The 4,652-nt window shown below is 40.9% G+C and overlaps 1 pseudogene; it reads left to right on the forward strand.

Moving 5' to 3' along the window:
* Positions 1-870: 870 nt before the first annotated feature.
* On the forward strand, positions 871-1,021 carry LOC149126544 (U2 spliceosomal RNA; annotated as a pseudogene).
* Positions 1,022-4,652: the final 3,631 nt, after the last annotated feature.

A 4,652-nucleotide genomic window follows, 5' to 3' on the forward strand; every position in this document is an offset into this window, starting at 1 on the left:
CGCCCCGACCAGGGCTAGAACCCAGTGTGCCAGTGCCACTAGGTGGAGGATTAGCCTACTGAGCCATGGCGCCAGCATGTTTTTTCTTATTACTGATTATTCAGTAATTGAAAACTTTACATTTCACACCAGAGAGATCAGCTTTGTGGTCATAGTAACACCTCAGATTATAGAATGGACCTCCACTACAAAAGGAATTAACCTGGAAAACATAAATTTATTCAAGAGCACAGCTTATGAAATTCTTTTTTTCCCTATGTATGAGTTAGTCATCTAAAAATGAACACAGTATCTGATAAAATACAGAGGGGTCTGTTCTATGGTGTAACATGTAAAGCTGCTGCCTGCAGTGCCAACACTGCATCTGGGTGCCAGTTCAACACCTGGCTACTTCACTTGTGATCCAATCCTTTGCTACAGCCTGAAAAAGCAGTAGAGGATGGCCCAAGTGCTTAGGTCCCTGCACCCAAGTGGTAGATCCGGAAGAAGCTCCTGGCTCCTAGCTTCGGATGAGCCTAGCTTCAGCCCATTGGGGCCACCTGGGAATTGAACCAGCCGATGGGAGACCTCTCTCTCTCGCTCTCTCTCTGCCTCTGCCTCTCAAATACATAAATAAATCTTAAAACAAACAAACAAACAAACAAACAAACAAAAAAACAGTTCACTCTTCCAAGCAACCATTCTGCTGCTCCATGTAACAGCCACACACACACTCCACATACATATACGCTACTCATTGATTTCTCTAGAGCAATTTTCTTCTTTACATCATAAAGTTTTCTATTTAGAAGATACTGTGAAACCATTTGTTTAGTATATATTTTCATTTATGTTTGTTAAGAGAAATATCCATTTTTAAGTGCATATAGGATCGCTTCTCGGCCTTTTGGCTAAGATCAAGTGTAAGTGCATATAGGAATACGAACTCATAGTTCTAACTGGATACTCATTCTTGGATTGACTAATTCTTATATTTGTAATGACAACTTAGTTGACTTTTGTTGAAAGTAGATTCCCAAACATTGGAACTATCATCCTTAAGATGATTTTTTAAAATATTATTTATGCTTAGATTCTGTCAACATAATATTTAGTGTAGTACTTAGTGTAGTATTCACCAGTGAATTCTGAGATGGGAATATTTTGTCAGAAAATATTATTTATAATCACATTCAGTGGGTCAACATTAATTAGTAATATTTATCAGAGAACAAGTATTGTTATGTTGAGAAATTGTTGGGTATGGGCCTTTGGTCTAGCATTTAATGCCTCTGGTGAGGATGCCCTCATTCCCCATCAGAATAATTTGGTTCAATTCCTGATATCAGAACTTGTTCCAGCTTCCTAATAATACAGACCCTGGGAGGAAGTGATAGTAGTAGTTTTGTTAGATTCCTGTCACGCAAATGGGAGAAATGGATTTAGGTCCCAGATAACGGACCAACAGATGTGACACCTCTCTTTCTCTCTTTTTCTCTCTCTCTCTTCATCTCCCTCTTTCTCTCTTCCTCTTCCACCTCCTCTTTTCAAATAAGTCAATAAAATTGTAAAATATGTATTATATATTTTCTTGGTAACTTTTATGTTTTGTGAAGGAAAATGTTTTAGTTAATTGCTTTAAAGATTTATATATTACAATGTTTTACTTAAGTGCTTACAGCCTGTGCATTATACACTTTGGTGATGATTCCAAAGAAAGTGCTTACTAAAAAAATAAAGTCTCACTTTTTCAAGCAACTAGAAGTTGTATATAAACTGCAAACAGTGCCTTATATTTCAAGAGTAATACTACCTGGTGTTTAATTTGTTGTTTGGGTTTTGTTTTAATTAGTAATTTAAAATCTGTCACTTGAAGAATATTTTTTCTTATATAAAGAAATCTTGGAGTAGCATAGTAGCTGAATAAAATGTTCCAACAATCTCCCCAAAGAGACATCAATTTAAACAGCTGTTCATTCATGCATTCAGTTACCTTCACAAGAGACTGGAAGCTGGGGAGATAACTCAGTGCCTGGTTTTCGTATAAGGAAACAGTTGTTACATCTCACCTCTATAACTCAGAAAACATTATAAGACAAATGCCTTCTTCTCGAGGGAATAAGAAATAAAATTAGATCTTTGACTTCAAATGTGGAAGCAAGCCTGTTACAATTAAAACTAGAGTCAGACAGAGTCCTGTGGCCTCTGCCCCAGTGCCAATACTTGCAGACTAATCTTTTGGACAAGGGTCCACCTTCCTCACCTCTGCCCCAAACACTGGCAGATAGTAAGATTCCAGTTGTTAAGGCTTAAGGTGAGGAAATTAACATGGATTTGCCCAGGGGGTGAGTGCTAGCATCAGACAGAGATCCGCACCCTCGTGGAATGAATTGACAGTAGACAGCATCACCCAGGACTCTGAGACTACACAGGGCCTCATGACTGTGAGACTGGGTTTAACCCAGCTTAACATCAAACTGGGTGGCCAAAGGACTGCCTCAATCACCCCTTCCCCCAACCTCTACAGACAGCGGAACAAGACTCCAACTGCTGGGGAGTAGATTAGGACTTTGCCTTGAAATTCAGAGCCAGGTCTAACTCAGTGAAACTTAGCACCACATAAACACCAAAGGTCTCTACCCCCATGTCAGTGCTCAAGACAACAACCTCAAGCTCTGCCCTAGCCAGGTAGAAAACTGTACCAGTAGAACAGATGAGTGTAACAGCCTGCATCTCCTCAAGCTTGTCACAGTCTAACTCCACTTCAAGACAACACAGAGCCCTGTTGCTGTGAATCTCTGGTGCAATCCAGCTTAGTGTCAGCCTTGGGGGCCAAGACTTTCATCATTCCTCCCACTAGCATAGGCAGAGACAAAAGACAAAGACTCCAGCAACTGGTGAGAAGGGCACCAAAGTAATCACAAAACTGTGTCTTGATTCTAGTAATATCACCTCCATTCAGATTGCAACAATCAGTGCCTGTGCAACAAGCAATGCCTGTGAATGGAGGCCCTGAACCTGCGCTAATCCCAAATGGAGATGCATGGCCTCAGAAAATTGGACTTCTATTCCATGCAACATCATCTGAGGTTGGTTACGGCAGTCTTAGGCCACAAGTTTACCTCTCATCAACAAGCAACCTGTAGTGGAGTAGACCTCAGCCCTACCCCTTGTTGTGCTAGTTTTTGTGGGCTATGGATTCTACGTTGGATTTAACATTGTGGCATAGGTGTCCACAGGACTGTTCACTCCACTCCTCCTCTAACTCCAAAGATCAAAAAACATAGGCAATAATTATCTGCTTAATGAGCTGAAAAGCCACCAGGATTGGCACTGCGGACAACAATGGATCGCTGGTGGACTTTGGGTCAATGTTACCCCAACCCTATCAACACAGGTACTGAGTACCGACTCTAGGTGGCACACTCACAACATCAGTTTCAGTGAACCAAGAGCTGGTGCTCCTGAAACTCTAGTCTCTGCCGCACCAGCTACCACCAAGAGCTCCATACACCTGTTGAGTCTGAGAAGCGCATCCCACACCCCAGCCACTGCTGTCATCACTTGCTGTGGAAGAAGATAAATGGAAATTTTTCTAATAAAGCCAAGATATCCCACCAAAGTGCCACCTGAAAACACCACTCAGAAAAAAAGGCTTTACTACAAAAATCACTTGCTAAGAAAGATAGAATATAATTAATCTGTCAGATGCAAAATATCAAAGCAAGGACACAGAAAATATGAAAAAAAGAGAACACAAGGTGATATAATGCCCCCAAAGAAACACAACATTACTTTAGTAACATACACCAAAGAAAAGGAGATTGATGAAATGTCTGAGAAAAATGACAAATAAAGACTGTGATGATGTACAAAGTAATAGAGGAAAATGAAGAGAGATGCTTGAATAAAATCAGGAAAATAACCTCTAATGTGAGTGATAGATTCAGCAAATAGAGATTTTAAAACATAAATTTTGAAAATGAAAAAATAAATAATTCAGATGAAACACAATTAAAAGCCATGATAACAGGTTTAATAAGGTAGAAGAAAGAATAAGTAAAATTGAAGATTGCATTTTTTAAATATCCGAGTCAGATAAAACAAAATGAAAAAAAAAAGAGATTTTAAAAAGAAAATAAAAGAATGAAGACAGCCTCTGAAAGAAACATTTTTGGTTGGTAAACTGTACTTATACCAAGATTTTTTTTTTTTTTTTTTTTGACAGGCAGAGTGGACAGTGAGAGAGAGAGACAGAGAGAAAGGTCTTCCTTTTGCCATTGGTTCACCCTCCAATGGCCGCCGCGGCTGGCTCGCTGCGGCCGGCGCACCGCGCTGATCCGATGGCAGGAGCCAGGAGCCAGGTGCTTCTCCTGGTCTCCCATGGGGTGCAGGGCCCAAGCACCTGGGCCATCCTCCACTGCACTCCCTGGCCACAGCAGAGAGCTGGCCTGGAAGAGGGGCAACCGGGACAGAATCCGGCGCCCCGACCGGGACTAGAACCCGGTGTGCCGGCGCCGCTAGGCGGAGGATTAGCCTAGTGAGCCGTGGCGCCGGCCACCAAGATGTTATTTTATCTCAGGCCACATGTATTTCTACAATTCTAACCTCTAAATTAAATTCATGAGTTAAAAACTCTTTTTCAAAGTTTTGTCCTTTTTTTTTTAATAAAA

This window comes from Oryctolagus cuniculus, chromosome 5 (genome assembly GCF_051225735.1).
Source record: "Oryctolagus cuniculus isolate XC-2025 breed Fujian yellow rabbit chromosome 5, ASM5122573v1, whole genome shotgun sequence".
Classification (NCBI taxonomy): domain Eukaryota; kingdom Metazoa; phylum Chordata; class Mammalia; order Lagomorpha; family Leporidae; genus Oryctolagus; species Oryctolagus cuniculus.